Source organism: Hemicordylus capensis, chromosome 2, assembly GCF_027244095.1.
Source record: "Hemicordylus capensis ecotype Gifberg chromosome 2, rHemCap1.1.pri, whole genome shotgun sequence".
Taxonomy (NCBI): domain Eukaryota; kingdom Metazoa; phylum Chordata; class Lepidosauria; order Squamata; family Cordylidae; genus Hemicordylus; species Hemicordylus capensis.
The window spans coordinates 424,759,167-424,774,010 of NC_069658.1; the positions used below are offsets into that span (position 1 = coordinate 424,759,167).

Genomic DNA, 14,844 nt, shown 5'->3' on the forward strand with positions numbered 1-14,844 from the left:
AGGCTGGTCCACCCACCGACCCCAATTAGTAGACCAGCTCTCTCAGAAAAAAAGCACAATTTTGAGGCCTCAAAATGGTGTTCAAATCACCTGAATCAGTTTGGGTTGAATTGCAGGTGATTCACTTTGACTCTGAATCAGGACCTCTATTTTGGTGGTGATTCAATTTGCGGCTGAATCTGCAAATTGTCCCCGATTCGACCCTACTACCATTGACCAGTGTCTAGTACTAGTACTACAGAGAAATACTGCATTCACACTGTAGTCTCGCTGTTTGCAGCCTTCATAGACCTTAAGCCTGCATTTGACTCCATCTCTCGAGCCAAGCTGTGGGGAAAACTAGAAGCCACCTCGACCAATTGGTGCTTGCTATCTCTCATCCCAGGGATTCCCTAACAGGGGTTCCCAGATGTTGTTGACTATAACTCCCATAATCCCCAGCCAGGCCATTGCAGCTAGGGATGCTGGGAGTTGTAGTGAACAACATCTGGGAATCCCTGTCAGAGGGAACACTGATCCATACCCGCCACGATGGCATGTCCCTGAAAGTGAGATGCAACCTCCAAGGTCACCTATCAAGTGCCATTCCAACTTGTGAGGGCATCAAACAATGCTGCATATTTGCCCTGCTCCTGTTTAACTTCTACATAAATGCCATGGTGGGTCACCGAAATAACCTGGACTTTCACCCCTGCTAAGCTGGCAGAGAAACATCTCCACTCTGCTCTACGCAGATGATGCGGCAATTCCCTCAAGGACCCCCGTAGGACTTAGAAGAAGAGCACTGGGGGCCCTTGCTCATTAATGTAAGGAGGATCCTCTGAAAATAAGCTACCACAAAACCATGGCTTTTGCCAGAAGATCAAATACACACACCTGGCGTATAAATGGGGATACAATCAAGCAGATCTCATGCTTCAAATACCTGGGAGTCGTCTTCCATGCTTCTGGTACTAGGAAGGCTCATGGTAGCTACGTTGCCCCAAACGCCCAGAGGAGCACTGCTCTTCTTCCAGTCAAAAGGAGGCCACTACATACCAGTAGCCCTTAACCTATTTGAAGCTAAGTAACTGGCGAAATTCCTCTACAGAGGTCATCTGGGCCCCTTTTCCAACCTCTGGAGCTAGTCCAGTCCAAGTTCCTAAGAGCAGTATTCCAAGTACCCTGCTGGGTCTCTAAGGCCAGTCTACAACTGGAGGCAGGCCTGGTGAAAGTGGAGGCCAGAGTAGGGATGTCCATACTCAACTACTGGCTTAGACTATCCTTCTTCCCAATGGGACTAGCCCCCTTAATGCTGGAGGATGGACACTCATCCACATGGAAGCAAACTCTGCTGGCAAAACTTTCATCACTCAGGCTCTCCCCTCTGCATCTACTTGGCCTGGGTCACGAGCAGGCCAGAACACTCCTTAAACAGCACATTATGGATACTGAGCACCAAACAGATTTAGGCAGGGGTCCAAATGTCCCTATCGCTGAATTCTAAGGTTTACAGTAACACCAGCTGCATACCTTATGCAGCTAGAGGCCCCTAACCACAGAAGGGCCTTCACCCTGGCCCACTGAAATGCCCTCCATTCGGCTGTGTTAGACCGAAGATATAGAAGGATCCCCTTGCTGGAACGCCTGTGGCCCTGTGATGCCAGGCAACTTGGAACCACTGAACATGTCCTCCTATACTGCCTATTTTACAGAGACATCTGCCACACCTTTATTCTCCCCCTACTCACTAGGTCGCTAGGCCGTACAGGCCAATTCTACACTTCTCTACTACTCTCTGACTGCAACCTCCACATAACGGTCAATGTTGCCAAGTTCTGCGCAGCAGTGTGTAAAGTTCATCAGGTTCTGATCGCCAGCAAGAGTTAACCAGGCCCAACCCAGCTCATACCTGACCTGTTGTCAAATTACTCAGTACTACTGCTTTTACTGCCTCAGCTTCTTAGATAGCGCAGAGTATATCCAGTTTTATTATAGCTTATAGTCATCATTTTAGACTTATAGGTTTGAAGCTTTTTATAGATTTTATAGCTGTTTATAGATTTTATAATTATAGCTTTATCGATTCTAGTTTTACAGCTTTTATGTCATCCCCCTTTAAACTCTCCAACTCACCGTTTTAGGCATAGGTCCTACTGCTTTTAATGTTAATAGCTGCTAATTTCACAGCTTTAATGTCTCCTTTTACCTTATGCTGGTCAAAGTTTGAAATAAAAATATTGATTTTCTGACAAGCAACCTGTCATTCCTGAAGCTCAGCTATCAGATGTGAAATACCACTGTGAAACACCAAATAGTTATAGCAAAGGGACCTTTGTTTTGACCCCTTCTTCCTGATGAGAAAGAGACATATGTTGTCAATTGCTTGATGCTTCAGAATTCTAACTAGAGCTGAAATAAATTTGGGAAGAGCAATTCTCGCATCTCAAAATTTATAGAGAGAAATGCACATCTCAAAATCCATTATTGGGTATTTAGAAAAATCACCAAATTTCCAGTTGATGTGAAGTCTTTCAGCTCTTTTCAAAAGATTGCCCTTGCTTCAGTCATTTGATCTGAAGATGATATCAGATAAGTTTATGTTTTTCCATTTTTATTTCAAAAGATGTTGGCCCATCAAAGGAACATTGTTGTCCTCTCTGTGTTAAGCCACCAGAGGTAAAAGGTAAAGTGTGCCATCAAGTCGATTTCGAATCCTGACGCCCACAGAGCCCTGTGGTTTTCTTTGGTAGAATCAAGGAGGGGGTTACCATTGCCGCCTCCTGCGCAGTATGAGATGATGCCTTTCAGCATCTATATAATTAATTCTCTTAGCCGGCATGCGTGTCCAGGATTTGGCAGCGGAACTCTCGCGCAACATGCTGCGAGAGTTCCGGCGAAAGGCCGGCGGAGTGAGGAGGAGAGGGGGAAGAAAGTGCTGGTGGTGGCCAGCCGGCGGGCGGGCAGGTGGAGGAGGGGAGAGAAAAGGTGGGCTGCTGGCCGACGGGCGGGCAAGAAAAGAGGCAGCGGCGGGCAGGCAGCGGGGGAGAAAGACAGCGGCAGGCGGGCGGAAGAGAAAAGTGATGGCGGCAGCGGGCAAGCGAGAGAAAAGCGGCAGGCGGGCAGGCAGAGTGGGGGGAGAGAAAAACGGCTGCGGCGGGAGAGAGGGAGAAAATAACAGTGGCGGGGGGGGCCCTTCTTGGTCACCTGACCAGTGAGGCTCTGTGTGGGGTGGAATGGGAGGGGAGGAGGGCTAGAGAGCATGGGGCTGGAGGGAAGGGGAAGAGAGGAGAGACTATGGCAGGAGGAAGAAGGAGGGGGAAACTGCCGGCCCTAAAGCGCCACACAGATGCTCTGTGCAGGGTCGGCTAGTCTTCTTATATGGTTGCTACCCAATACAGTACCAGCAGGGATTCGAACCGGCAACCTTCTGCTTGTTAATCAAGCATTTCCCCTCTGCGCCACTTAAGGTGCACCTACGTAATTTTGGAGGTCTTTGTAGGGTCCTCTGCTGCAAGTTAAGCATCATTTTTTAACACCTAGGTTGTTGAGGACACAAATCACACCATCCAGGAAGACTAAAGAGGATTTGGGGGGCCCCAGGGGGTGTGGAGGCCCTGGACTTCAGCCCCAAAGTCCAAGGGTAAGCGTGCCTCCACTGAGATACAGGGTGAAAATTATCTATGGGCCACAAGCCTATAGATCCCAAAACACACTTGCACCCTTTGGTTCCTAGCCTCAGACTGAAGGTGACCTACTAAGGGTGATATGACAGAGACATCTCATGTTCAAAAGTGATGCAATCAGCAGGTTATTATTTTGGGCCTGACATCCTAATCAATCATGGTGTTGTTTTACTCTGCCAGGCAACGTGCCGAACTATGTGCAGAGGTGGTAATAGCTGTTGTAATCCAATGTGGTATCTATGCAAAATATACTGTCAGATGCAAAGCCAAGCCCACCTGAGTCAGCAGAACCTGGGGGAAACATCCCTGCAGAGATGCCTCACTGGTTTCCATAGACAGTGCCCTGTTGCTTTTGGAAGAAGCAGCTTTGTACCTTGTGGAGGAAAATGCCAAATTTCTAACATTAGTTCTAATGCACAGGACACATAGTCACTGCTATACAAACTCTGCGAGTTTCGGTGTTCCCCCTTCCCTCCTGCCTCCTGATCAGCAAAGGGGCAGTGCCTGACACATGAATGGGAGAGAAAGGTTGCCCTCAGCTGGTCGGAATGTCACATTTCCTCTGTCGTTCTGAAACTTAGCAGTCCAAAAGATGCTTGTTGAGGAGACTGGGACAAAAATTCACACACATTTTGAAAGTTGTCCAGATCCGGATAGGGCTGTTAACGTTCTTTGGACAGGAGAAAGGGAAAGACTGAGGTCTGTCTGGCTGAGAGGGAAGCCTGACTATATCTAGTCATTAAACTAGGCTCAGCCCTGCAGCTCCTGCCATCATTGGCTACTGGGCATGGCATATTATAAATAGCCACGGCACGCCCGAGAGTGAAATCTAGATTCCAAATGTGCCAAGGGATGAGCTTTGCTTGTTCTCTGCCAAAGAATGGGAAAGTGAGGGAAATGGGACCAGCTCTCACAGGAGGGCTGTATGAGTCAAGCCCCGGGGCCAGGTGGAGAAGCCAAGGAACGAAGGTAACGTTTTGTTAGCGAGTCTCTCTCTCCGTTTAAAGGTTTGAGAACTACTGCCCTAGTCTCCCTATGAGGCCAGGAGCCAGGCATAGTCATATTTTCCTCACTCTTTCATTCTTTGGCACAAAGCAAGTGAAACCCATCCCTTGGCACATGTTTGAAATCTAGATTTCACACCCAGTCTTGCCATGGCTATTTATAGTGTGGTACACCCACAGGGAGTATCAAACTAGCCTCTTCCACATTCAGACCTGGCTATCTCATCTGTCTGCCTCCCTATAAATCAAATAATATTTATATATAATTTTGAAACTTGGGTAGATTATGAGCTGAAAGCTTAAAGTCAATTGTTATGGCACGCAGGTGTCACCACACTCTCACACATGTGCATACTGACCATGCGTGTATCTTTGCTTTTTAGGACAAAATTTTAGAAGGAATTAGTATGAAAACGGTGGGGGGGATTGTTTTTTTTAGGAGAGCTGGTCTCCTCAAGCATGACTTCTCCCCTTAGCTAAGCAGGTTCTACCCTGGTTGCATATGAATGGGAGACTAGAACTGTAAGAGCACTGTAAGAGATTCCCCTCAGGGGATGGAGCAGTTCTGGGAAGAGCAGAAGGTTTCAAGTTCCCTCCCTGGCTTCTCCAAGATAGGACAAGATTTTTTTATAGGACAAGATTTTTTTATTGAACCAACAAACTACCAAAGCATACAGTACGTTGCCAAAGCACAATTTGGCTGAGAGAGATTCCTGCCTGCAACCTTAGAGAAGCCACTGCCAGTCTGTGTAGACAATACTGAGCTAGATAGACCAATGGTCTGACTCAGTATATGGCAGCTTCCGATGTTCCTAAATGTGCAAGTGTGCATAACAAATTGACCCCAAATGGACCCCAATCTGGACACAGACAAATGCCAACATCAGGGATCCACCAGAGGAGCAACAGACTCAGGGACAAGGCTTTTATTATTTTATTTTGAAATAATAAAGTTTATTGATAAAGCAGAAGCACAGTGCAAAGGATGGGGGTAGAACCCGACACTATGGTGCCACTTGCCCCACCACCCTCAGCGCGCGCACACACACACACACACACACATATTTGTTCTACCCAAATAAATGTCTGGAAGGGGCTTGTGTGGGCCTCAGATTTCTCTCATAAGTATGTTTAGGCAAATCGGTTAGTAAAAGGTTTTTGTGGGCTAGTAAATTTTGTGGACTTATTTGTAATGCTGTTCTACCTGCCAAATCCTTTTACCTGTAAAAATTAAAAAAAAAATGACCTGTACTATAATTGGTATGCAGAAAAAGTAAGAAACAGACATGACATAGATTTATATAACAAATGTTCTTAAAATATGTTGCTTTTCCCCCTTTCCTTTTCTGATTTACTGTAATATTGAATATTTCAAAGGACTCCTCAAGAGGAGGCTTTGAATCTTCCTGTGAATCTTGCTCTGCCCAACTGAAAATCTGAACTCTCTTCCCTCCACCCCCCAAATAGACTTGCTGTGTCTGTATGGTGGCTGTTTTGTGGGCCACACAAAACAGAAACAGCCATCTCTCCGTCAAAGAGGGGGGGAAATACTCTAACTCCTGCATTGATGTGCTCATATGAAGATTAGAGGCTCTTCTGTTCCTCAAGGAGGGTGCCTCACTGCACCACAGAAAGGCAGCCAAGCCAGAAAGAACTCGGAGATATCCCCATGTATGACTTCAGGGAATGTGATATTGATCTGAGCCCTCCTTGGACAACCCCGCCTCCAAGCAAACAAACAAACCCCACTAAAGTGTACACCTGTCCTTAAAACATCTGCAAACAGCCTGAGGTGAAGACAAACTCTAAGTCAGGTAAGGCTTCATCTGTACAAACCAGTATGTGGCTAATATGAGGCAGAAAGGGCCCAAGTCCACAGATGGAAGATCCTGCCTTGTGACAGGCAGTGTGACTCCCCTGCTGATAAAGTCCAAGGTACCCCAACCCTCCCATCCTATGATTTTATCCTTCATAAAACAAGATGCATTAATTCATACTAGAAGGAAGCCCACACATATGTCTCATAGGAACATAGGAAGTTGCCTTAAACTGAGTCAGACCATTGGTCCATCAGATGCCAGCATTTGAACCTGGGGGCTTCTTCAGGCAAAGCAGATACTCCACCACTGAGTTGTGGCCCCATCCCCACAGGTGGCATGCAAGGTCTCCCATTCAGGTACTGATCACACCAAGACCTGCTTAGCTGAAGCAAAATGGCTGTATGGCGTGCCTTTAGACCAGGCCTGCTCAACTTAGCCCCCCCACCAGGTGCTTTTGCACTAGGGAGCCAGTGTGGTATAGTGGTTAGAGTGCTGGACTAGGACCGGGGAGACCCGAGTTCAAATCCCCATTCAGCCATGAGACTAGCTGGGTGACTCTGGGCCAGTCACTTCTCTCTCAGCCTAACCTACTTCACAGGGTTGTTGTGAAAGAGAAACTCAAGTATGTAGTACACCGCTCTGGACTCCTTGGAGGAAGAGCAAGATATAGATGTAATAATAATAATAATAATAATAATAATCCCCAGCCACAGTGGCCAATAGCCAGGGATTATGGGAGTTGTAGGCCAACATCTGCGGGAGGGCCACAGTTGAGCAGCCCTGCTTTAGACCATGCTCTGGGTTTTAGGAGTGTAGGCAGTACTCATGCAGAGGACTCTCCACATGGCCTCCATGATCTGGGCAATTGCTTTCCAAGCCCTTGTAGCCACAAATATGTGGGACACAAATGACACCTCCATATGAATGTTAACCGACTGCGAGCTGCACAGTCCAGCACAGACCCAAGGTGCTCGGATGGGGGCCGGGGCACTGTCAACCAACTTGACGCCAGCAATTCCATAGCACCTCAGGTTAGAGTGATCCCATGCAAAGCAGAACAGGCTCCTCTCAGCAATTAAACACCTCCGGAGGGACAGCCATGCTGTCCATCAAAGAAAAAAGAGCGCCTTAAAGACAAACCAATGTGTGTAGCATAAACTGCCCTGTCCACTTCATGAGAAGTATGAAGTGTTATATATACCCGGCCTGCCAAGGGAGAAGCACTCTTCATGCATTGGAGGAAGTAAACTGTGGCCCAAAAGCTTATGGCTCCACTGTTAAATGAATAGGAGTCCTGATCTCCTTTGCTTTCAGTCACCCTACCTAGAGTGGATTGAAATAGCTGGGTTATGCATGTGATGACTACAGTTATGATAGTGTGATCATTTGAAGTTTTCATCACTTGCCAAATCACCACAAGGCAGCCCCCCCTCCCCACCAACACACACACACACACACACACACACACACACACACACCTCTGTCTGGGTGAGATTAAATCTACATTCATGGGCTGGTAACAAACAATCTGAATGCCACCTGGCTGGCAAAGTAGAACACCACCATTACCCTACATTGCAAAATCCACTAAAATAGATGAAGCAGGAGCATGTAATCAGATGACATTAGCTGATTCAGATGGTTTCCCTCCCTCTTTTTGTTTTCTTTGCTTGTCAACCACTGGGAACACACACAAGTTCGCATACAGAAGGCTCAGCTGAAAGAGACTCTCTGGCTCCCCCTGTTGATGGAAGGTTGCCTTGACTGGTTCCCTCAAAGGCGAACCAGATGCAATAGAGGATCATGTAAGTTAACTGTAGCAGTAGTGTAGAAAAGGAAATGTTGGCATGGACAGTTACCCTGCCATAATGCTGCAAAGGTGCAAAAAGCAGTTCCTATAATAAATCCCTCTTCTACGCAACCGTCAAAGGTGCGTCTGGTCTCCTCAAATGTGCAACAAGCTATGGTTGTAGAAACCAAACTTTATAGATGACGTGCAAGCTTTTACATATGCAACTCCATTCCCTATTTCACTTTTGGAATTTTTTTTTGTAATGCAAAGTTTAACATTTCCTTTCCTTCTTTGTACCAGTTTCGATTTTGCTGCAGAAAGATTCAGAAACTAAAGCTCCAATGGAGTGGAGGACATTCTTGCTTTGGGATTTGCTGCATTATTTCACACTCAATTTTCAGCACCTTTGCGATTATATCTACTGAATGTGCCTTTGCTCCCTTGAAGCAAGATCATTACATACAGTCAACTATGTTTCCGTATTCCTCAAGCTGGACTTTAGCTAGGGCCATGTAACATAGATGATGCGCAGGGAGGTGCTGTCATTCCTAAAGAGCACAAGTCCACAGGGAAGCCAATGCCATGAGTTCCTGGGGCCCAATTCCAACCAAGACCATGGGCTCCAATGGCTCCTGCTCCTCTTCTTCCTCTGAGAGGAAATCTATGGCCACATTCAGACACAACTGCTAACCACAGTTAAAGACGGCCGGGGTTTCAATTAGAAACTCCAGGTCGCACTGCAGACATTCACCAAACCATGACCAGTTGCAGGAGAGAGGAATCCCTCCCTGATGCTCAGCCTCCAAGACCGATCCCAGTCAGCTCCCAACTGATCCCGACTGTGGGTAAAGCGTCACTGCACCAGCAGCTCAGCTGCAATTACTATCTAGAAGGGGTGTGCGAAGTGCAATCGTGCATTTTCAGAGCACTCCACCCACCCTCAGCAGGGAAAGGGCATTGAAAGCCCTTTAAATGCCCTGCAATGCCAGCACTGCTTCTGCCAGCCATGGCACTCCCCCCCCCTGCAAAAGTAGCCCCACACCCCAAAAGCACCACACAAGCACTAATTCCTCAGCGGTTTGGGGACCTGGGGATGGAATTCTGCTTTCATTGCAGGAGGGCAGAGGGAAATCCACATTTGCTAGAATGGGATATGCAAATAGGGGAGGGCAAAGGATGCGGCAGGGGGGGAGGGGTGTCTGTCCCACTATAACCTGGGAAGATGTCATGAGGGGTGAACCTGGCAAAGCAGTCAGACTCTGGTCTGGAGCCTGGCAACTCCATAGCCGTATAGCTGGCAGGAGGAACATGGCTGGTTTTCCAAGAGGCTTCCAGTGAGAAGTGCCGAAAGCATGGAGCAGCCACATCCTCGGAAAGACACATCTGCACCGCCACCTCTATGATGAGGGTTTGGAAATTGGTGCAAAACGGTGGTTCTAGCTGCACAAGGAGTCTGACGGAACACTGCGGCGGCAAAACTTCAGTTGTCGGCAGTGAACCTTAAGAGATAACCAAAGGCTCCAATCGGAGTTTGACGAGGCAAATGAGATTTCCTGGCAAACATGCTCAGATCTCAGACTTCCTTGTAAGGAAACCTGAGTTCAGTTGGGGTATATCTTGAACCATCTCTTTGGGCTGCAGTCTTTTGCATGCTCCCTTGAGAGAAAGCCCCATTGAGCTCAATGAGTCTTATGTCTGAGTACATATACATAGAGTTGCACACGGCAAGTCAAGAGTTTGGAAGCATCTGTCTCCTAGGAATTAAATCTAACACACCTTGATTGATTAAGTGCCGTCCAGTTGGTGTCGACTCTTAGCAACCACATAGATAGATTCTCTCCAGGATGATCTGTCTTTAGCTTGGCCTTCAAGGTCTCTCAGTGGTGCATTCATTGTTGTCATAATTGAGGTTTCATCAAATAGATTTTCCCTTCATACTGTACATAGAACCCAGCTTCCCATGAGTAAATGAAAAAGCCCACTTGGATACATCAGAGTGTATCCCAAAGCAGCCCCAGTGGTAGCTAAGCAACACAGTCGTCTCCCAGGTGAGAACATAAACCAGGCCATGATGGGCTAATTTATGTCTCCACCATGGCAGAGTCCTTTGCGGAGCAGCTCAGCAACCAATGAGGATTTCACAGCTGTTGCTAGGCCACCTGTGGAGCAGTCCTGAGGAAGCAGGGTTGTCCCCTACAGACCTTGAAGGATGTTCCTGGGTCTCTAGAGCTTCATGACAGGAAGTTTGACTGATGTGGTTTTCCTTGTGACTATGGGTGGGGAGTGGGGCAGATTGAACCCTCTATGTAGGCAAGCAGTTCAGCTTCGTGTCAGCAGAGGATGCACATTCACCATTGAAACAATAATGTTGACCATTTATTGTATTTTTGAAATATGAATTTAACATTTATATAAATACTAGCAAGTGAGGCCCATCATTGACCAGAAAAAGTCATTTTGCATAGATTACACTTACAGAAAAGTTCAAGAAATATATAATAGGATTTTTAATTAATGTGCCTGCAAAAGGGAGGTAAAAGGAAATTTTGAAATTTGTAGCATTTCAATTTTTTTAATTACCACCCTATATGGTCAATTTAAATCTAGATCGTCTCTTAGGCATGATGTCATTTTGGAATTATTGATTTGATTTGAGTGCTAAAAATCTGTCAAGAACAATAAAAGTTAAAATGTGATGATTATATTCAGAATTTATTTTAAATACTTAAAAAAAATTCATGTAAACCTTTCTGCCAGCATATTCCAGCATAAAACATGGTGCAGTCAGCTAATTTAAGTGACAGGATTGCTCATGCAAAATTTGTTATCTGTAGGTAATTTGGAAATATGATACTGTGTTCAGAATCTCTTCTAAAAATACCCTGCAAAAAATTTAAAACTTTCAGTGAGCATATATTGGTGTAAGAAGTAGTGCATTCAGCTAATTTGGGTGGCAGGATTTTGTATGCAAAATTTGGTGTCTGTGGGTCATCAGGAAGTATGATTTTATTTCGCAAAAACAAAACAAATCCTTCCAAATATATCAGACATACAACAGCTTCTCAGTTTTGTAACACATGCTTATTCTTTTGCTTCCTAGTTGTGAGAAGAAATAAGTGTTTGTAATCATCATATCTATTTTTAAAAATATTATAAAGAAAGAAGAGCACCTCAAACACAATTTCCTAACAACAGGAACTGGTCCCAGGGCATTGGTTGCCAGTGCTGGCCCCAAAGAAAGCTCCTCTGCCTTCAGGACCTGAGTGGAAGGGGGAGGTTTGGCAGGGGGGCTGCAATTATGAGGAAAGCTGCAGTTACTGGATGTAATGCCCAAGAAATTACTAAAGGTGCCTTTTTAACACCACTTGAGGGCAACTTTAGCATCACAATAAGGAATGTCAGAGGCCTACATCCAGACTTGTGTTAGCATAGTACTAATGCCAAGGCATAGCACAATTAAGTTGTGTTATGTTGTGCAAGGCTAATTCTTAAGTTCTGACAGAAGACACGTTACACAATGTGTGACACAACCTTGCATGTGTCTCACACGGGGTCTTCCACTAGGAGTTGCATGAACAGCACTGCAACTGTATGCAGCTATGCAAACTTCTTCAGGGCATGAAGCTTCTCTCAGTGTGCTAACTGTCAACCAGGCTGGTCTGAATATCAGAGGGAATTCATTGCTGCTGTTGGGAGCACCTTTTAAGGCCAGTTTTGAGATGCCAGCATTTTCATGGCAGGGCTCCTATATTTTTAATCCTTACATAACAGGCATGGTATCAGCAGGAAAAGCCTTTGCAGTCACTACATCTCCATACCAAGCGTAATGTTCCGCTGCTATATTGCTGTCAATTTTGCAGTTGTTGAAGGCAGAGAACCCTACCAGAGAAAAGTCACATCCCTAGGCTAGGGACTGACTTCCCTTTGGCACAAGAATGTGCAGAGCAACACAGAAAAGAGGCGGAGGCTGCAATCTGATACACACTTACCTGGGAAGAAGCCCCATTGTACACACAGACTTACTTCTAAGTAAACGTGCATAGAATTGTGGGAGATATTTGCACTTAAGGTACCATGAATAGAGACCAAGAGTAAGCAACAAATCTTCCCCCAGCCCCTCTAATTCGGGTTGACTTCTGTTAGGGGTAGCTACTAGCCAGTCAGTACCATGGTGTATTGGGTCTTCTCCACATTCCCAGGGAAATCAACTACTCAAAGCAAATGGTACATCCGATCCATTTATCAGCCCAACTCCACGCTAGGATTCAGCATATCAAAACTTGGAATTCCATGAAACTTTGTTAGGGTGAAACTACATGAGGCGCAAGAAATCCATGATGAGATTGCCCAACATTTCCATTTTATATAAGAAGCTGCTACAGGAGGTGGCACAAATGGATTGGCGCCATTATATTCGGGGAAGATCATCAACCCCCCCCCCACCGCCACATTATTTTCTCAGTCTAAACCCCCTTCCACCCAAAGCCATTTCCTCCCTGGGGGAAGCATGTTTCCCCCAGCAGAAGGGGGGTGGGAGGTTGTAATCAGGGTGACAAGTACATCTAGATAGGAAAATGCCACTTAGTGCCGTGCCTTTACTCCAATCTCCCCACGCCTGAAGGAAATATCAGGAGATCTGATCCTAGCTAGTTTGATTTAAACACAAATGCCAGCATTTCCCAACTTTTTGGAAGAAAAGCTCTCTGGTAAGGTTAACACCAGAGGCAGGCCTGAGAAACAATGGCGGGCAGAAGTTGACCTGGTGTTTGCTAATCTCAAAATAGTCATGTGTCAAGCTTCTAAGCAAACTATTCCCAGCCATGTAACTCTATCCCTTTGGGGAATCTTTCCTGAGCTGAAGCACAGCACAGGTCATGAATGAGAATTCACTGCGGAGGGCTCTTCTTTCATCTCAACCTTTTTCCTGCAAGCAAGCTGTGCTCAGAAGGCAAAGCCCTCCGAGTTGCTTCCTCATTCTGCAAATAGCAGGCTGGCTCTGTTGTAAAGCTGAACTGGACTTAAAGCGGGCTCAACTCTACATGCTCGCTCTGTCTAAAAGGCTAGGAGGACACGGGATCTGCTGGCACGGAGTGCTGCTGGGTTGGCAGGCTGGAAATAGGAGTGGAGAATCTCTGGTCTCAGCTGTGGCACTGGACACCTGAGAATTATTGTCAGTAGCAACAGGTGCTGCCAGGAGAAGACCCTGGAAGTAAACAAACCCTATGAGAGACCCGATGGAAGATCACAATGCAAAGGGGACTGGATAGTGGCAAAAGGAAGCAGATGCAGAGTAACAGCATACGGCCTTGCAGTAGCACAGGAGTCCCACTAAAACTATAGCCTTTAGATTTTCACGGGGGAAACTGGGCAGTGTTCTCAACATGTTGTCAAGAACACTCTGGACATGCTCAGGAGCATTATGATACATCAGCTAATTTCAGTTTCCTTTCTTTATTTTTTAAAGAACGAACATGGTCAAGGATGGGAGGCCATGGTACTAAAGGGGTGTGGTTAAAGGATGAGGAGAGGGACTACAAGACGGAAGCTGCTAGCAGGAGATCTTGTTCCCAGCTGAGCTGTGGTCCTCCTGCAACTGGTATAGAGGCAGGGGCGTAGCTATAATTGAATGAAAGTGTTCAAAGAACATGGGCCCCCAGCTCCTGAGGGCTCTCCAGGTCCATCCCTCTGTATTTTCTTCATTATCTCCCTCACTCTGGGGGGCTGCTAGCTACGCCCCTGAATAGAGGCCTTTTCCCTCTGAGGCTGGAGGTGGCCCACAGCCACCAGACTAGTAGCCGTTGATAGACCTGTCCTCCATGAATTTGTCTAAGCCCCTTTAAAAGCCATTCAAGCTGGTGGCTGTCACCACATCTTGTGGCAGAGATTCCATTGATTAACTATGCGCTGCATGAAGAAGTACTTTCCTAGAGATGGCTCCACACATTTAACATTTAAGCCAGCATGGTGTAGTGGTTAGAGTGCTGGACTAGGACCGGGGAGACCGGGTTCAAATCCCCATTCAGCCATGAGACTTGCTGGGTGACTCTGGGCCAGTCACTTCTCTCTGAGCTTAACCTACTTCACAGGGTTGTTGTGAGGAGAAACTTAAGTATGTAGTACACCGCTCTGGGCTCCTTGGAGGAAGAGCGGGATCTAAAATGTAAAAATAAATAAATAATAATAATATTGCCTCAAGTTATTCATTTCTGCCATCAGGGCCTTGCGCACTCCCCGCCCCCCTGGTACTGAAAGATGAGTTCCACTCTAACTGGTGTGAGAGCCTCTATGATAAATTGGGTAGATATGGCTTCTCTCCACAATACTTCTTTTCACTGGGATAGGATGCTGCCAAAGAAATTATTAAACAATGAATAGTGGATATGGAGAAGCGAGTTGATCTAAGTTCTATGGCCCCTAGTAGTATCCCAGATGGCTTTCCAAACTGCCCTCAACCAGCTGCATATCTCACAAATTTCACTACTCTAAATCAGAGGAGAGCTTTCTCACTGGTGCAGTTTATTGCCCTGCCTTCTGCTGTTTTGGATGGCAGATCAGCTTGGCGT

The 14,844-nt window shown here is 46.3% G+C and overlaps 1 long non-coding RNA gene across 2 annotated transcripts in view; it reads right to left on the reverse strand.

The window, feature by feature from the left end:
* The window catches only part of LOC128348243 (uncharacterized), a 49,147-nt gene that overhangs the window by 22,418 nt on the left and 11,885 nt on the right, over nucleotides 1-14,844 (reverse strand). Inside the window, exon 3 of one of the 2 annotated variants that reach the window (XR_008318025.1) lies at nucleotides 3,942-4,038. The exons of the other annotated variant lie outside the window; for it this stretch is intronic. This is a non-coding gene — a long non-coding RNA (uncharacterized LOC128348243). The remainder of the gene's footprint in view (nucleotides 1-3,941; nucleotides 4,039-14,844) is intronic. 2 annotated transcript variants of the gene reach the window in all.